Genomic DNA, 19,865 nt, shown 5'->3' on the forward strand with positions numbered 1-19,865 from the left:
TCATTATTCTGTCTAGGTGGGTGAAGAGAGAGAGTTACCTGCCAGTGGGAAGTCACAACCTGAAAGCAGCAGCGAAAGCAAAACTGGGTTATGATGCAGTGGAGCCGGACCCTGAAGAGATGTGCCGGACGGCTACAGAGGAGCCTCAGGTGTTCCCACCCGGTGCTGTATCTCTGGGCATCTGCAGTATTAGTGAACCTTTGAGTTAGAGCTTTGTGAAATCCTTTAAGTTAATGCAGTGTCTTTGAGAAGTTGTCAGTGTATCTTGCTGAATTTCAGACACCTGAAAGAACTTAAGCTTAGGGAAGAATAGAATTTCCTTGATGTGTTTCTGGCATTGGTGTTGCACTGTATATTTGTGTTATTTACACTTCTGCAAAACGGTAGTACTCGGGGCATTGCAACGGAGCAGTACTTTGCTAGTGTCCAGGAGACACCTTAATGAGGTTTCTGCCGAAGCCCTGGAGATCTCTGTAGGCCAAGAGTGGCCTCCTGACCGCTCCGGAGTGGCATCTGTGCGGATATGTGGCAGTGAGCTCATCTTCCCCATTTCTGCTAATTCGGAGCTGGCTTATGTAATTCAGGTTAAAGCAGAATGTCGTCTTAAGCCAACTGATAACTCTTTACATGCTGGGATGTTTGTATGCAGAAATATACCTTTTGCATCTTCCTGCTGATTTCAACCTTTCATTGTTTCCCGTTGTACGTGTTAACTGCTGTATTAAATGTGACTGGGATTGATTTGTCTTTCTCCTCAACAGACTCTGGCCACCTGTTCGGTGTCTGATGCAGTTGCTACCTATTACATGTATATGAAGTATGTGCACCCTTTCATTTTCGCGTTGTGCACCATCCTTCCCATGGAGCCTGATGAGGTGAGTGCATGCCTGAAACAATTTCTTTTCTGGGCAGAGAGCTGCATGCTTCACGCAACAGTGACACATTGGCAATAGAACTAATTTCTACAGTTTGGATAGTTTTTCCCAAGGAAAGGAGGGAAAGTAGTCTCCAAATGCGCTTCCTTTCTGCAGTACAGCAGTCATAGCTGTTTTTCCATAGACCAGTTATGGGTAGCCTAAGTGAAGGAGTTGGTTTTGTTTCCTTACTGTGCTCCTTCTTGCCTTGGGCTTCAATACTGCCTGAATAAACACATCATGTTGGGCACCAAATCAGACATTTAAGTTCAATGATGTGGTGATAAGGCCAGCCTAATTCCAGCAGCACCCTTTACAGCGCTTCTTTCTAAGTCCAGCTTTTGATGTCTGTCTTTTACAGGTGTTAAGAAAAGGTTCTGGGACACTGTGTGAAGCATTGCTGATGGTTCAGGCCTATCACGCCAACATCATCTTCCGCAACAAGCAGGAGCAGGAGTTCAACAAACTTACAGATGATGACCACGTGCTGGACTCGGAGACGTATGTAGGAGGCCAGGTGGAAGCTCTGGAACCTGGGGTTTTTCGCAGTGACATCCCTTGCTGCTTTAAAAAGGTAAGGACACAATCAGGGTGTTGTGACAGAGGCTTTAAAATGGTAATGCAATGATGCTCTTTCTCTTCTTTCTGGAGAACATGGCAGTAGGGAATAACCCTCCAACTGGAATTACCATCCTCTGTTCTTTTGGCGGATACCCAATAGCAATACCTGTTATAAAACTGATACCTAATTTATGGCTTGAGTGTATGAACCTGCTTAGAGTTTAGGTGGGAAGGGTTGGAGAAGTTGCTCTTCATGACCTCAGACTGGCTATTGGGTAAAGACAGTGTTACAGCAAGGAGAGTGGTTCATTGCTTTTGTGTGGGTTTGTTTACTTTGTTTATTGGTTGGTTGAGGGGTTTTTTTTGGTTTTTGGTTTTCTTTGAGCGAGTGGTTGTTGGCAGAGATGACTCTGTTTTTGTCTCATCAGGATTATATCTTTGTCCTTCTCCCACTCAAGCCAAGCTTCTTTTGGCCTCTTTTACCTGTTTCTGGTTGGTGCTACTGTCTAGATTGTAAGTTTTAGAGGCAGCTTCTCTCTTTGCTGTGTGATACACCACACCTCAGTGCTGCTTATTTTAGTGGCCTTAATCTCGTGAATGATCTTAAGGGAACGTGCACTGTGAATTTAGAAGGACCTTAAATCTAAATCCTTGGCCCCTTAGAGCCTTAGATGTGTGAGCAGCTGACTGCTAGGTCAGCCCCGTAAGTGTTGCACTCTGGAACATGCATGCAATCTTCTCTTCTTGTTAGCTGCCCTATATAGCCTCCTTTGCAGGAGAACTCCAAGGGCCGGGGAGCAGCCACCATCTCTTCTCTGCTTTGTGTTTTGCCTTAGTGCGAGTGGTGTAGACTTTTGTGAGTTGTAGGGTTCTTAGCAGAAAGCCACCGTCCTTCAGTTCTAGAGAGCTCTCAAGTTGGCTGTGGAGGTCAGGCCAGCTAATTGGCCAACATTATCTGCCTGCTCACATTGGAGCTGATCAGTGAACGAAGGGGCATTTCAAGATGCCATTCAGCTGACCTGTTTCAGCCATCTGCCCTTCAGATGAGATGAATTGCTCTCTACCCATACTGAGACATGCTCTGCTAAGTAGTGAGCCTGTTTTCAAAGATCGCCGAAGCTACGCTGGAGCATGGATAATCTTGCAGAAGCTGTCACCCCCTGCCCCCCTTCCCTGGGCAGTGTGTGAGGATGGGTGTCAGGGCTAGAAGAGGTCTCGGTATCATTCCTGTATCCTTGCAGAATCCTGCTGCCTTTAACTTCCTGATGCAGCATGTGGAGAAGACGCTCCGGCATGCTGTCGAAGAGGAAGAAGGTTTGCCGTTGGATCAAGTCACCAACTTCCAGGAGGTCTGTTGTCCTGCCTCAGCCTGCAGGGCCAGAGGCATGACTGGGCTTTCCAAGGAGAGCAGAACTGTGAGGGTGGAGTTGCAGCACATTTCTTTAGGCAAGCCTGGGTCCTGTGCACACATATTGGTGTTGTATAACAACTTTCTTCAGCTTTGAGTTCTGCCCCATGTCCATCTGTGCCTTATTTCCCATATTAATAAAGAACTGGCATAGGCTGGAGGCAAGGCTGATTTTTCTCATCCTGAATATGTCTGGTGAGACACCACATGTTAAAGATGCCTGTTTAGACTCATTTTATACTCCATGGAGAGAGACAGGAGAAACTTATCTGTAGACATTTGCAGTGTAGATGAAACCTACCTTGGAGGTCCAAAAGAAAACCTTAAAGATTGGTGGCTAAAGAAGATTCGCCGCTGCCACTCTTCTTAATCCTATTCCTTTAGTTTTTCATACTCTTCCTCTGTTCCCCAGAATCAGTGGCAGGTGTCTCTGTGCATGTCGGAAGTAAAGGACCAAATATAGTGCGTATGTGACTGCATCATTAATTCCTTCTTGTTTGAATTTTACTTTTTTACATCTCCCTGCAGGCTTGTGATGAAATCAAAGTCAAGCTGAATTCCTTGAAGGATGTTCCTAACGGAATTGAATGCCCCCTTATCTACCATTTAGATGTAGGGGCCATGTACCCCAACATCATTCTGACCAACAGGTTGCAGGTGGGTAACCTCAGTCCAGTCAGGAAGGTGTTTTCTGTTTTGTCTTGCAGATGGTCTAGGAGGTCCCTCCGATTTGATCCCCTTAGCGGCAAACAATAAACTTTCTGCCCTGGACAGGGGGATAAAATAAGGCTCGGCTTGAAATCCAGTCAGGCTGTTACAGTTGCCAGGTGTACAGAGCCGAAAGGTCTGTCCAAGGTAGAGCAATAGCTTTAGCTGGCTTCTTCCAAAGAATAGTCATTGTTTTTGCTGTAACTTGTGTTCTGAAAAGCTTCTAGAAAGGAAAACTTACTGAACATCACCCCTGTGATGTTCACATTTGTGTTCTTCTAGTACCCAACATCGATTCCTTCTGGCATATGTCACTGGAGACGGTTCTGTTTTCTCTAACATGGGTGTGTCTGACCTGTGTCCAGCCCTCAGCAATGGTGGATGAGGCCACATGTGCTGCCTGTGACTTCAACAAGCCAGGTGCTAATCGTCAGCGCCGGATGACTTGGCAGTGGAGAGGAGAATTCAGTAAGTGTAATTCTGCTGTCTGCTTTGTCAAGTTCCCTGTTGCATTGCAGCATGGATAGAGCTTGCAGTGTGAGCTGAAGACACAGAGACCGCTTCCTGTTCCTCCCCTGGAAAACTCCTAGTTGCTGTTCCTTTGCAGTGCCTGCAAGCCGCAGCGAGTATCACCGCATCCAGCAACGACTGGAGCCTGAGAAGTTTCCTCCTCTGTATCCAGATGGAGCACCCCGGGCGTTCCACGAGCTTTGCCGTGAAGAGCAGGCCAAGTATGAGAAGAAGCAACTGGCAGGTGAAAATAAATGGCATTATCTGGAGCAGGTTTTTGCTGCCTAGACTACAAAGACATCATTAATTACTTGTCTCTCAGGTCTGGGGCTACTTAGTTCTTGCTGGCTCAGACTGAATTTGATCTCGGTTTCATGCTGCAACAGTTTTCCCCTAGGATCCCAACCAATTCCTGTACGTTTTTTGAGGAGGAGGCAAGTGCTGTTTTTTGTCTCAGTGTTTCTCTTTTCTCACTGAGAGTCATGTATTTGAGCTGAGACACATGGAAGGTGATATTTTGTTTGGGGTTTTTTGTTGTTGTTCTTTAATGAGCACTCATTAAGCATGTCAGTGAAACACATGTGTCGATATCCTTTCACTTTTTGCTCCTAAAGTGGTACTGCTCAGCAGAAGCATCTAGCTAGTGGGGGCTCTGAGCAGAGCCTGAATTTGTGGATGAGCCCTCATGGGCAATTTATTTCCCACACACACCTCTGCATCTCTCTAGAGAGGTGCTGTTTCTCCCCATATTAGTATCTTCCTCCCCTTGCCTTTGTAGCAGGTCTGCTTCCTTGCTTTCCTAGGTATGATGTTTATTTGCATTGATGGAATTTTTCTCAGACTGGTGCCTTGAAAGCTTCAGATCTGTGGATCTGTGTGGTTTGCCCGATGCCGTTGTGTTCATCCTTCCCATCCATAGTGGGGCACTGATCTCTGAGAAAGCTTTCTCTGTTTATTCCCTTTACTAGATTATTGCCGCAAGGCTTATGAGAAGATCCACGTCACCAAGGTGGAGGAGCGTGTCACCACCATCTGCCAGCGAGAGAACTCTTTCTATGTAGACACTGTACGAGCTTTCAGAGACCGTCGCTGTGAGTTCAAGGGGCTGCATGAGGTGCTGGGCCTGAATTTCTGTTTTATTTGTGCTGCCAAAGCTAGAAGGTCCTCACCTCTCACTGAAAACTTGAACCCTAAAGGATCATTTTGCTCAATCTGTATGGTCAGTAAGAAATATTAGCTTTCCTGACAGCTCTGGTGCAAGTGCAGGTTTTTCCCCTGCTGAATCCTAAACAGCTGCTGCCACAGTGGTTCCTAGCTCTCTGATGCAATCACTTTCAGTGCTAGGAAAGAAAACAGCTGGGTTTTTTTTGGCTTTTACTGGATCTAGAAAATCCTCAGCTCAACTATTTTGTGATCTGGTTTGTGTTCAGTGTAGGGTACTTTTCAAAGAGAAAGATGAGACAAGCAGAGAAACAATTGATCTTAGGCTAAGAAGTGATTGATTCTAGGAGAAAGAAGCAGCATGTTCTAGTTCTCAAATGTTTGGAGTCTTGTGGCAGAGGGAGGAGCCTGAAATGTAGTTGTAATATGTTGAAAGAAATGACAAGACGCTGGGACTCTGTCTCTGGAAGAGTTTAATAAAGAGCCATTTGCTTTGCAGTTCTTGCTAGTTCTGTCATGAATCACGGAGGTGGCTGGGAGGCCTTTTCTGCTGAAATGGTTCTGCTGTTAGTCTCGATCTAATCTCTTGCTGCAAGCATTTAGTTCTTGCCAGCACAATACGTGGTGTGACAGAATTGATGTAGGATGGCAGTTCTGCTGGGATTAGGTAATTCTAACTATGGGTGTGAGTTACAGTTGATGCTGCAAGACTCTTCCATAATATAGCATAATGCCTGTGCCCAACGCTCCCCCCTCAAATGCAAAAGAAAGAGCAGAAAGAAAGAGGAATTATCTTAATAACTGATATTGTTCTAGGATCACAGTGTCATATTAGGATTGAGGTGGGGGGAATATCTGGCTGTTGGTACTGCCTGTAGTGGAATGTAGGGTTGTCCTGACTCTGCCTCTTGCCATCAGGTGTGGAAGAAAAAGCTGTCTGCGGCTGTGGAGACAGGCGATGCCTCTGAAGTGAAGCACTGCAAGAATATGGAAATCCTCTATGACTCCCTGCAGCTGGCACACAAGTGTGTCCTCAATTCTTTCTATGGCTATGTCATGCGTAAAGGGTGAGTCTCACCTGTGGTCATTGCTGGAGTCCTCCAGCAAGGAGCGTTGTAAACCAGAGCTGTTCTAGTGAGGCTCTCACCTTCTTAACCTGCTTCCGAAGCATAAGGGGGATGATAGGTGATCCCTGTAACACTTTTTTTTTGTTCCTACTAATGACTTCTTATTTATTAGTCCCCTTAGCAGGGACTTTTGCTAAACAAGGCCCTGTAGCATTGACGATGAATGGCAGGGTTTGTCTATAGGTGATTCTTCAGGGTGTGTGAAGTATCACAGGGAAGGAAAAGGAAAATGATCTCCTGAGGGCTGCTGTGATTGTCTTTTTTGCCCTGAGACTTTATTTTCTGTACGACCTGATGCGCTTCCCCGCAGCTGTGCTTAAGAGGTAGCACTGCAGCCTTTTGACTGTCCCTCCTCCATTCACAGAGCTTGCTGGTACTCCGTGGAAATGGCTGGGATTGTGTGCTTCACTGGAGCAAATATGATCACACAGGCTAGGGAGCTGATTGAGCAGATTGGGTGAGTATGTGCTGAGCTGAGGAAGAAAGGTTCTCCTGTATGTAGTGTGAGCAGATGGGTAAGGGCAGAATTTGACTGGCAGAGAAGAGGAGCAGTGAGATAGATGTGGGATTAATCAGTGGAAGCTCTGGTGTTCTGGAGATTCAGGTTTCTGACATTGCCATGGCTTATTAATGCAACTGGTGTTGTATGACTAGGACTTCCTTTGCAGAAAGGACACTGCCTCTGCCTGACTTGTGGACAGAGAACAGTTCTTTGGCATATTTTCCAATCTCTTCCTGATGGTGATTTTTTTTTCTTCCGTTCTTAGGAGACCTCTAGAACTGGATAGAGATGGGATTTGGTGTGTGCTTCCCAACAGCTTCCCGGAAAACTTTGTCATCGAGTCAACCAATGCAAAGAAGCCAAAGGTGACAATCTGCTACCCAGGTGCCATGCTGAACATCCCCATGAAGGTGAGTCTGGCATCTGTACCAGCCAGCTGTACAGTCTGGTAAAAACAGTGAAAGGGAAGAAAATGTTTTAGCCTTCTGTAGGCCTGCAAGCCAATCAGGCAGTTCATGTGAAGGGAGTAGCTCTACTGGCAGTGGAGTATGCATCTTTGTTCTCGGAGTTGGCTTCAGCCCAGAGGACAGCCTGTCTTTTGTCTCTGGTCGCCTGTGTAATGAGCAGGATGTTGGGGCTGACAGCTTTGCTTGCTACACAGCTACTCTCTGCCCTGCACAGCCCATAGCTCAAACTGGCGTTTGAGTGGAAGGAGAGACTCTGATATAGCAGAGAGGGTATAGTGTAAGAGACCAGGGTTGGTGTGTGCTTCTGTACATAGACTGCCAGAAGCAGTAGGAGTCAAGACAACAAGGTCCCATGCTCTGCTTGCTCAGATATTTATGGCTATGAGCCAAAAGAAGTGACTTTAGAGTCTCCTGCACTTTTCTTCAGGTCCCATGTTTGAGTCCTACCTGCTAAATTGTTCTGTAGGTTTCCAAGGAGTTGCTTGGTCACAAGAAATCAGGATACTTTATTCTCTGCTAAGATAGGGTAAGTTATGCTCCCTCAGGGGAGCAGGGATTGATCCTTCCCATCATCGGGAAGGAACAAAGGCCATCAGTGATCCCTTCAGACAGGATGATGTATCTGGGGGCTATCTGCTCGTATAATCAGCCGAGCTGTTGAGTGAGGCTATTCTGTTGGGGCTGTGCCGGCAGGAAGGCTTCACAAATGATGAGTACCAGGAGCTGGCAGACCCAGCCTCTCTCACCTATGTCACACGCTTAGAGAACAGCATCTTCTTTGAAGTGGATGGGCCCTACTTGGCCATGATCCTCTCAGCGTCCAAGGAGGAAGGCAAGAAGCTGAAGAAAAGGTAAGAGTTCAAAGCTTGAAAAATCACCACTTCCCAAGGGAAGGGCTTGAGGGTCCTTTTCCTTGACTACATTTGAGGCGTGTTAGTCCTTGCCCCATGTTGCCAGTCCTCTGGAGCTGGCAGCATGTTTGGTTTGCTTGTTGCTGCGTACCACCGAGATCATGCTGTCTTTAAATGGCAAGTTCCCTGCATGAGATCAGTCTTTGAATCCAGCTATGTCCTGGCCTTAATTGACACATCTGACAGTAAATTTCTGAAGATAACAGTAAAACAGCACTTCTCAAACTTTCTGATTAGTCATGGTCTCCCTGTTTGGTTCTGAGATGCGCAGGCAAACTTTGATTTTTCTTTCTATCTTTTCTCTTTAAATTCACTAATCTCTGTCTGTCCCTCTCTCAAGTTTACAGACCTCTAGTAATACTTTTCCCAGAGGTTTCCACTTTAATCCCCATCTAGGGGAAGGAGTGGATCTTGCCAGTGCCATCATGGTATAGAAAAGCAATTGCACTTGACTTCACTGACTTTCTCATGCAGCCTGCTTAAATACGAGCACGAGCAATCACGAGAGGACTGCCCACAGACCTGGGTCTGGGTTCAGAAAATACTGTCACTGTCCTCCAGCACTCTCTGTTCGTACAAGACTATGTTTCTGCTTGAATGTCTCTGTTGGATGAACTCCAGCATCCACTGTGAGTGCCTTTGCATGCCAAGGGAGTCTATCGCAGAAGTCAAGAGGATGTCAAGCACTGAATGAACTCTGCTCATAGGAGTCTTTATCTCAGGGGCCCTTGATTTTTTCCTGTGATTCTTGGGATGTCAGCAAGTGCACTTATTTCTTGCTCACTCTCCAAGTGGAAAGAGCAGTAGTGTGGAGCTGGCTGGCAGGTACCGCTGCCAGCTGAGGAAGAAAAGACTGCCTGGAGGAGGGGTGACAAAGTATGTACGCTTGAGTCTCACTCTGTTCCACTGAAGCTTCCTGTGATGGTTGTATTGAGCCATACAAATAATTGGCAGGCATGTGAAATCCAAGAAACACGACAGAAGAAAAGAGGGCAGTGTGTTGTCATAGTTGTTTCGATAGCGATGTCCGGTTTCCTCTGAGTCCATTTTGCCAGCGTCCACTCCTGTTTTCCAAACAAAGCTTCATTCTCCTGTATAAGGCTTTTCCTAGTATTTCACTCCACTTCTCTACTCCTCTAACCCTGACTCTCACTTCTTGCCCTTTATTTGTGTGCATTTAAGAACATTTTGCCAGTTAGAATTGGCAAGTTGGGGGCAGAGGCTGATGTGCTTTTGCAGCTGGAGGTGAAGTAGTTCATGATGTTATTGTCTCTAGCTGTGTAAATATGCCTAGATCATGGTAGTCCAGAGCCCCACAGCTTGGATTAATTTACCTGGTGGCTGCCTGGTTTGGCAATACTAGAAGTACTTTGGCAGGAGGGTAGTAAGCAGCATCCTAGGAGATGTGTTCCTTGGCACAGAGCTTGTGCAAAACCTGGTCTATATCCTAGGTATGCAGTCTTCAATGAAGATGGATCCTTGGCTGAACTGAAAGGGTTTGAGGTGAAGCAATGGGGAGAGCTGCAGTTGGTGAAGATATTCCAGTCTTCTGTATTTGAGGCCTTTCTGAAAGGCACCACACTGGAGGAGGTCTCTGCCTCTGTAGCCAAGGTGGCTGATTACTGGTTGGATGTACTGTAGAGCAAGGTGAGTGTAGGGTTTGCAGGATATGCATCCCCTGCATGTTTGTCTTGCCAGGTTGGGGCCAGAGAAGGTCAAAGCTACCCTAACACTGTAGGGAGGATGGACTTTGTGGAGAATGGTTGGTCCATTGTGCCTCTGATGGCTGTTTGTATGTAATTTCTGCCTCTTTGATTCTCTAGGGCTGCTCTTTAGGGTCTTTTAGCACCAGACCTTGTTACAGCACTTTTGTCAGCTGTTACCGCTTAATTGTGGGTAAGCGTTGTCCTCCAGTCACCTCTTTCACAGAGGTAGCGTGGTGGCCCTCTTGCACCAAGGACTTTCTCTGGAGCCACTCACTGAGACAGAGGATGGCAGAACCATTTGCCTGCAGAATCTTTTCTGAGGAGGCCAGAAGAGATTAGCTTTAAAATAACCAGCAAGAGCAGAGACAATGCCAGAAAACAGAGCCTCAAACCGGGGAGCAGGAGAGATGAAAAGCCGGAGCGACTGCTCTGCTTGGGAGTTTATTGGGAGCATTTCCCCTTTGTATTTTGCATCTGGCACTACAGAGCTGGGCCCACTAAGAGTTTGCCGTACAACATCATTTCAAAGTGTTGCATTCACAGCAGGAGTTTTGATGCAGACCTCATGTCCATGATCTCTATGTTCCATAGGTCGTGTTGGCAACTGGAGCAGAGATTGCTCACAAACTCCTCATAAAGACAGCCATATCAATCGGTTTAAATGTTCCATGTATATAATAGCAACGAGGTTTGATCATTAGGTTCCTGATAGTGATTTTTTTCCCCTTGTTCCTTTTTTCAGGCTGCCAACATGCCTGACTGAGAGCTGTTTGAGCTGATCTCAGAGAACTGTTCCATGTCTCGCAAGCTAGAAGACTCCGGGGAGTGCACAGACAAAAGAAAATGAATGAGCTCTTCACTTCTGAAGGCAAGAGACAGGTAATAAGAGTGAGAGAAAGGAGCTGGCTGTGCTGGTGGGCCTCTCTTGCTGATACTGTGTCCTCAGCACCCAAAACTTCCTGCTGTCGTTTCTCTCAGGTCCTTGCTAACCAGCACCAGGGGGGAACACCGAGCTCCCAGGTTGGAGACGTAGAGGATTTGGGGGCTGCTAAGCCCCTTCAGCCGTTGGTTCCAGTTGCAAATAAACAGAAGCGGGTCTGTACGGCAGAGGAAAGCCAGCAGATGTTCCAGTATCTGGAACTGTCGCAGTCCTGGCGAGAGATCCTGGACCCACCTGCTGCCATGGGACTACTAAGGTAAGTGAAGTAGACTGGGCAGGAGGAATCCAGGAAACATCCTAGGAGTATGATCATCTGCCTAGCTAGCTAGGGAACAGGGTGTAGCAAGCTGCATGTTTATTGAAACCCTCTGTGCTTCTATGACTGAAAACTACAAAGGGAAATGTTACCGGGAGAGTCCCACTAGCAGAGAAAGTCAGGCCAATGGCAACTTCACAGCTATGCCAGTAACATGATCAGGATCTGAAGGTGGAAGGGCTCGGCTTTATGTTGCTTGATCCTCATGTGTAGGAGATGCGTGCTAATTTCTGTGGTTCCTGTTCATGTACTCTCTCTCTGATTAGGAAGAACATCTGGTCTGGCTGTGCTACCACAAGAAGAAATGGGAGCTGCAGGCTTGGCAGCACCAGGAGCATCGGAAGAAGCGGCGCCTGGAGGATGGTGGAGTGATGACAGGCGGAGGCATAATCTGTGATACCCTCTCCAAAGGACTGAGCAGCTACGTGTACAGGACGGCACGCGGCATCCTGGACTTGCCCTGGCAGATTGTGCAGGTACCAGGCAGCAAGGCAGGCCCACTCTTAACCCCTCACAGAGGCCTGTTCAGTGCCCTGTGCCTCATGTTTGCAATACCCGTAGTCAAACCTTGAACTTCAGGGACAGCTAACCTCAATCCTACTTTAGTTTTACCTCCTTGAAGGTCATGTGGGACTGCATAGCCTCAGGCTCAGAGAAGCTTTGTAAGGAAGTGAGGTCCTCAAGTGATTGTGCTTGATTGCAAATCTGGGACTTCTATGTAGAGCCTGTGTGGGGCAAGCTCAGCTGAGGAGCTGGGCAAGTGTGCCTTGAATCCTAGATTTAGTCAATGCGAGCATGAAGAAGTTGATGGTACAATCCAAGCATTTTCTTAATTTCTTGTTATGCTTGGTTGCCTCTGCTATCTGAGACCCAGCCTCTTGTTGTGACACTTCTCATCTTCCAGAAAAGTCTTGTTTGGTTTAAGGTCACGTGCAGCCTTTGACTCTGTGTGTAACCATGAGCTGGAGATGGGACACCTAATCCAGCATGTCCAAATGCTTTGGCTAAAGTCAGACAATGGCATGAATTTGTTAGCTAATGCTAGCCCAAAGCTAAGAGATGTGTTTGAGCCTTTACCAGGTGTCCTCTTCCCTTCAGAAGCACAATGCAACGTGCTGCCTGCAGATCAGTCAGAGCTGTCTTCATTCATGTTCTGACGTTTCCTCTGGCAGAACAGTTTTTTTCACCGTACCTGTAGGACAATAGCAGGATGTGGAGATGCCAGAGCTGAGAGCAATGAATCTTTGGGTCCACTGCTGTCTTTGTGGTCACCAGTTGCTCCTTATTTGGAGAACGAAGACATAGGTAGTAGAGCCTTTGAAGATCCCAGAAGTGCTCCATGGCGTGTATGTAAGAGCTAAGAATGGGTTGCATCTCTCCAGCAAAGCTAACTTAAATCACCCTGTCCTGCAGATTGCTGAGAGCAGCCAGGCTGGCTGGTTGAGGCTGTGGGCAGTGATCAGAAGCGACCTGCACTGTATCAGACTGAGCATCCCAAGAGTGTTCTATGTCAATCAGCGCGTTGCAAAACCAGAGGAGGGAGCTGTCTACAGGAAGGTGGGGGTCATGTTTTTGACCCTGCTGCTTCTACAAGGGAAAACAGCTGGTTGAATTCATGTAAGTTGCTCCAGCCACTGCGGGCAGATACTACAGGCAGTTTGCCTCACAAGACCTCCCTGTCCAGCCCTGCTAATGCGCCTTAATGCAGTCCCTTTTGCCAGCTGCTAATCTCAGCCTGACCAGAAAGCAGGTTGACAGTTACTGCAATGTGGACAAAGCATAAATCCCGCTAACTGCCTTAGGAATGACCAGCACCAGCAGCTGGATTGCTTCCTGAGTCAGCATGTTTCTGGAAACATAAGGCTGGCTCAAACTACAACTCCTTGCTGCCCTTTAAGATTCCCCTGCTGTTGGGAGGAGCACGGCCTGAAGCAAGGTGCCCTGCTGAGTGTGTCTGTTTTCCTGGCAGGTGAACTGGATCTTGCCCCGCTCAAACTTGGTTTACAATCTCTACGACTACTCAGTCCCTGAAGACATGTACCAAGAGCACATCAATGAAATCAATGCAGACCTGTCTGCTCCAGACGCTGAGGGAGTGTATGAGACTCAGGTAACCCTTCCAGGTGCTCGTTTTCCTTCCTCATCCTTTAAGGAGTGCTGAGTGGTAGCTGACTGGTCTGTGTACCAATGGCACAGGTAGAGGCATGGGAGCTCAAAATGAAACAAGTTAGTAAGACGCTAAAACGAAAGACCCTCTCGAGTAGCTTTCTCAGAAATGTGCCCAGTTTTATATGAGCAAAGATACTTGTTTGGTTTCCAACCCCTTAGGGGAAAGAGGTTTAGATTTATTTGAAATTAGGAGACTCTGGGAAAAGATGGCACTTGAACGGGAAGAGTGAGTTTCCTCTAAACCAAACCAGAACCGTCTTGTTAGCAGTTGAACTGCAAAGGTATGGGAGTTCTTTCGAGTAAAGATGAGGAAAACCCCAGCATGTGGCATGTACATAGGCCAGGATGCAGTGATAAAACCTCTGTATTCCATAAAGAAGGATAGGATACCACTTTTTAAAGTTCAGAAAGAGCAAAGAAGAACCTAAACTGTATTCAGTAGTAGACATACGAAAGCAGTGAGACCAAGATTAAATGTACTGGTGCTTCTAATGCTGTAAGTCTGAAATGAAGATGGGCAGCTGGGATGCCTGCTTTTAATGAAGATATTGATTCGTTAAGCAGTTCAAAACTTGGTGGCTTGAGAATTATCTCAGTGTCCCTGTCACTACAGGTGCCGTTACTATTCTGAGCCCTGATCCAGCTGGGTTGCGTGTGCATGGTCAGCAGGCAGCTTGTCAGACACCTCACAGGGCGAGAGGCCGACACTTTTGACACTGAACACCTGGAAATGCGCTCTCTGGCTCAGTTTACTTAGCTGGAGCCAGGTAAGGCACCCTAGGAGAAGGCTTGTCTGTGTACCCAGGACCAAATAGCTTGAAGATACTATTGATGCTGCATGTTTGCTCTGTGTCTCTAGGAAGTATTTGCCACATCTACCTCTACCAGAGCTCCCAGGGCAACAAAGCTCTCTTTGGTCTTTTCATCCCCTCTCAGCGCAAAGCTGCAGTGTTTGTGCTGGACACGGTAAGAGTAGGGCTTAAAGGCTTGGGAGGGAACGCAAGGGGATCAGGCAGCGGTTTGGAGCTGAGCGGTTTCTTTGCACAGACACAGATGTCTACTGCTGTGCAGCAGGGATTCTCGTATTTTGAAGTGTACCAAGCAGGTCTGTTCCTCAACTGTCACGTGAAGCATTGTGATGTGTAGAGGAAAGAGCTTCCTTGAAATTTGCAGCCTGGAGCCTGTCTCTTTTGAACCCTGTTCCCTCTGATCACGTTTGCATTTGGTACAGGTACGCAGCAACCAGATGCCAAACCTCACCAACATGTACTCATCGGAGCGCAGTGCTGTGCTGGAAAAAGTGGGCGAAGAACTACTGCTTCCAGACAAGCACACCTTTGAAGTGCGTGCTGAGACCGACCTCAAGACAGTCTACAGAGCCATTCAGCGGCTCCTGCAGGGCTGCAAGGTATGAGCTGAGGGCATGAGGAAGGTCCCCACTGAGACCTTGTCAGCGCAGGTACCTGGGAGGAGGAAAACATTGCATGGAAGGCATTGGTCCAGCAGTTCAAACAGCCTCTAAGCATAGCTCTCTGCACACAGCTAGTGCTCCAAAGTTGAAGGGTAAAAATGGATGTTGCCTGCGGGCTCTGGCTTGCCTGGGGTGAGCTTACATAGCGCAATGCAAGCAGTGAGGCTAGATCATACCCCCAAACCCCAGCTCTCAATTGTGGAGCTGGTTATTCAGTGGGAGGTGCTTCAAGAGACTCTGAGTACACTGTCTCTACTGTGTGGAGGACCAGGGACCACTACAGGAATGGGGCATGTGAGCACTCATTCACACAGCTGGTTTCCTGCTGAGCAGAGGTGCCGGCTGAAGGGATGTAGCAGGGCATGTCCTCTCCTCCTTTGTGTAGGATGAGCGCCGGGGCCCCACACTTCTTGCTGTGCAGTCTAACTGGGACCTGAAACGACTGGCAAGTGGGATTCCCATCATCGAGGAGTTTCCTTTGGTCCCTGTCCGAGTAACAGATGCCGTCAGCTATTCAGTCCTGGACTGGCAGCGCCGTGCAGCCTGCTGCGTGATCCGCCACTGCCTCAACTTGGACACGTGCCTATCCCAGGCTTTTGAGGAGGGCAGGTGCCTGAGGTGGCCACATTCCCCTAGAGAGGTTACTTTGTTTGTGCTTGGGTGGGAAAGGGAGATTGCGGGAGCCTGAGGCCAAGATGAGGCCAGATGCTTTCACCTTCTGTGCTTTTGCCCTTGTTGGGACAAGCAAATATGATGCTGGCACAGTTCTTCTGTTGATGTGTTTACGCCGATGACTGTACCTCTTTCCTTTCCTCAGATATTACCACATCCCCATTGGGAATCTCCCTGATGACATGTCTACCTTTTGGTTCTGACCTGTTTTTCTCCCGCCATGTCCATCGCCACAACCATTTGCTGTGGCTCTCACCCACGGCCCGCCCAGAGCTGGGGGGTAAAGAGGCTGATGATAACCGTTTAGTTATGGAGTTTGACAAGAGAGCCTCAGTGGAGATAAGCAACCCTGGCTGCTACTCCACAGGTAGGATAGCACTGAGTGGGAGCAGAGCTAAGTGCTCTTCCATGAGCTCAGGAGAAGGATGGCTGCAGTGGCAGAAGAGTATCTGAGCAGTTCTGCAGTTGCTGACAGCTTCAGAAGTTGAGCAATGATGATCTGGACAGGATATATGCAATTGGCATCTCCTGGGGATAGAAGGTCCTGTATGCAATAGAAGAAAATGCATGTAGGCATTTAAATACAGATTATTTCCTAGTTTGTGGCCTCTCATAGCAGCATTCAGAAGATCACTTCTGGTGGTCGCTAGGATGAATCTTTCTGTGATGCAAAACAAGCTGACTGATAGTTCTTCTGAGCACGTCTGCTGCAGTTTCCAGAAAAAGCTGGTGGCCCCTGGAGGGGAAGTAGATCCAAGTTTTGTTGGAAGGTGCTATGCTGTTTAGCTGTGCAGTGAATGGGGCCATCCATACATAGCATCACAGCCAGAGAGGGGAGAGGTCTGGCCATGTGCCAAAAGTGTCCTTTAAAGCCTGTAATACAAGGTGTGTGGCAGTCTGGAGAGCAGCACAGTTTCCCGTGCTGCTGCAGTACCATATAGGCTTTCACCATTTCCTGATATGAATATCTTGATGTTGCACTCGGTAGATGCAGCAAGACCTGTAAAGAGCTCTTACAACTTGTGGAAAGTCCTGGCAAGTGGGTGCATTCATCATACCTGGAGAGGGGATTGTGTCCTTGCTGGTTCTCTGCCCTGCTTGCCCGTTGACAGGTTGTGTTTGTTCACAGTGTGCCTGGAGCCGGATATTCAGAGCTTGGCTGTAAACACAGTGTTACAGTCCCATCACATCAATGACATGGAAGAAGGTTCCAGCGTGAGTATCAGTTTTGATGTGATCCAGCAGGCATCTCTAGAATACTATGATGTGTAGGCTCCTAAGACAGGCATCTTGACACAAGAGGCAGTTGAAGCGTGGGTATGATTCCTCTGCAGCCCTTAGTTCTGCTAATGACTGCTCTGCAGCCTTCTGTACTGAGTCCATTTGCTGAAGCATGGTTGGATGTGAGAAGTGAACTGCTCTCTTGCTAACATCGCCTGCTCCTCATTGCCTCCCATGGAGAAGGTTATTAGCTAGGGAAGATGCCAACATTGTGTGTGACTGCAGTCTCTTGCCTCCAGCATCCACTCAAAGGAGATCTTTCACTCTCTGACTATTTCCTTCTGCCGCTGCTGGGAATTCCTGCTCTGGATGGATCCAGCAAATTACGAAGGTATCAAGGGAAGAGTGCGTTCTAGCGTCCACTCTGGGGAGGTAAGAGATGGGAAGTGCTCAGTCCTGCAGAGACAGGGGTGCAGTGGGTTGAGTTGAGCAGGGAGCTATTGGTTTGGATATAGGGAACTGCTACGACATCACCAACCGAAAGCCTGGGCATGGCTTGTGCTCCATTCCAGCAGGACTCTAGCAAGAGTCAAGTATTGGATGAGGACAGTGAGGAAGAGGAGGACAAGGAAGAAGAGGAGGAGGATGGAGAAGCAAATGTGGAGGACTTGCTAGAGAATAGTTGGAACATCGTGCAGTTTCTCCGCCAGGCTGCCTCCTGTCAGAACTGCTTCCTCAGGATTGTGTTGGGTGAGTGCAGTCTGCTGCTCGCCTGGTCCTACTTTGAATGTTACCTCTGGTGATTAGAGCTATCCGCACCCTACTGCTGCCCAAGCCATATCCACAGCATTCCCCACAGCTTCTTGAAGCTCTCTGTGCTACTGAGAAGGTTCTGATGTTGATCCAAAGAACCCCTTACAGTCAAAGATTGCACTGTGCTGGATGTGATACAGAAGGAACCACCTCCATGTCTGTAAATATCATTGTTTGGGTGGTTTCAGCGCCAGTGTGAACTCTCTCAGAGAGGGGAAGAAGGTCACTAGTTCCTGATTAGTCATTGGTGCCCCAGGAGAGTCGACAAGCACAGTCGCGCTTGTGCCACTCTCCCATCGTGGACTGCATCTGGAGCTTTTCTTACGTGTCTCTGCAGCCTACATTGTGGCTGTGTACCACAGCAAGAAGGAGGAGCGAGGAGCTGCAGCACAATGCCCCTCGGAGCGCTCCCATCAAGAGGAGGGCCACGAGCCAGGTGTCCCAGGAGGCATTGGGAGAGACGGGAGCCATGCCTGGTGAGTACGGTTAGCCACAGTTAGCCATGGGAGAGCTGTGTGCAGCACTGCTGGGCCAGTCCTGCAGCAGGAAGAGAGCTGCCCACCTTGCTGTCCCCATATGCTTCCATATGGCTCAAGAGCTCTCTCTGCTCCTCCTCTCCAGGCATGATCACTTTCTCACAGGATTATGTGACCAACGAGCTCACGCAGAGCTTCTTCACCGTCACTCAGAAGATCCAGAAGAAGAAGGCTGGTTCCCATAATGCCACTGAGCCCTCAGACATGTTCTCAGTGCTACCTGGCTCCTACTTGCCACTCAACAACCCAGCTCTAGAGTTCATCAAATACGTCTACAAGGTTAGTGGGGTGGGCTGTGCTTTCTTCTTTTTTTTTTCTTCTTCTTCTTCTTCTTTTTTTTTTTTTTTTTTTAAGAATCTGTTGCAATTCTACAATCAGTTTGTTTTGCCCAGCTAGCACTCGCATCAGAGTGAGTCCCCGTGAGGACCGTCTTCTCTGCTGGTGGCCTTACCTAACACTGTCTCCTGTAGGTGTTGTCCCTGGATGCCAGTATAACTAACCAAGTAAACAAACTGCGCTGGGACCTGCTGCGCCTCATTGAGGTGGGTGAGTTCTCAGAAGAAGCCCAGTTTCGGGACCCTTGCTGCTCCTACATGCTCCCTGAAGTCATCTGCAGGAAGTGCAATTTTTGCAGGGACTTGGACCTGTGCAAGGACCCTGCCCTCTTGCAGGTACAGCCTTCCTTTCCCAGGAAATCCCCTTTGCCCTGGCTGCATGCATGAAGTCCCTCTTGGGGACACCAGAGGCCCTAGCATGGTTGTGCTCTCGGCCTGTCATTCACTCACATGTTGTCCGTCTTTCTCTCTCTCTCAGTCCTTTTGCTTTGAAGGTCTGCTTGGTTCCATGACAGCGATAAACCTCCCTTCAAGGTTATTTTCTGCTCATCCCCTTTCCGAGCTGCCTGTGACAGTTTGAGGTGTGCTGGTGCTTTGGCTGATGCTTTATCCCCTCCCGAAATTGGTTATGGCTTCCTGGCACTCGGGGCTATCTGAATGCTCTTGTTAGGCTGCGAGGGCTGAGGCTGCACCGTGCTTTCTCTTGGGAAGAGTCACACTTGTGTTCATCTCCCTTCTCTCTGCCCCTCGGATGGGTCAGTGCTGCCCAGTTGGGTATGCTCCAACTGCCAGGCCCAGTATGACTCGGATTCCATTGAAATGGCACTGGTGGAAGCGCTGCAGAAGAAGCTAATGGCCTACCTGCTGCAGGACTTGATGAGTGCTGGGCGGCCGTGCTGCGGGAGCCTGCCCTTGATGTGGCAGGCTGCAGCAGGAGGGCTGAAGCTGCTCTCTGCTCCTTGAAACCGAGCAGCCCAACCTTACTTCTCTGACTGATGTGATGCAGTGGAGATATGATGAGGAGAGTTTGGCTCGAGCGCTCTCCACTTCTTCTCAGCACATAGCTGCAGCCTTTTGCTGGCTGGCTGAGGCTTGACCCATTGACCTGATGTCAGTGGTGTCTCCCCAGAGAGCCCTGTCAAAGGACTGAGCTGCTCAGCCTTGTCTGCTATCCCAGCTAAAACTCCTTTGCCTCTAGGTGTGCAAGAAGTGTCATGGTGTGAAGGAGACACCTATGCCTGTGTACTGCAGTTGTGCTGGAGATTTTGCCCTCACCATTTCTTCCCAGGTATGTGTGCATCCTGCCACCAGATCCAGCCTCCTGCCAGCAGCTCCTCTGTAACAGCCAGTGAAAAACCCAGTGATAACTTGTCCCTTTCAGCCCATCTGGCACAAGTTCATCTCTCTGTGCTTTCTG

General features: G+C 48.3%; 1 pseudogene; it reads left to right on the forward strand.

Moving 5' to 3' along the window:
* LOC134148790 (DNA polymerase epsilon catalytic subunit A-like) overlaps window positions 1-19,865 on the forward strand; it is a 31,649-nt pseudogene that overhangs the window by 11,115 nt on the left and 669 nt on the right.

The sequence above is a fragment of the Rhea pennata genome, chromosome 18, assembly GCF_028389875.1.
Source record: "Rhea pennata isolate bPtePen1 chromosome 18, bPtePen1.pri, whole genome shotgun sequence".
Classification (NCBI taxonomy): Eukaryota; Metazoa; Chordata; class Aves; order Rheiformes; family Rheidae; genus Rhea; species Rhea pennata.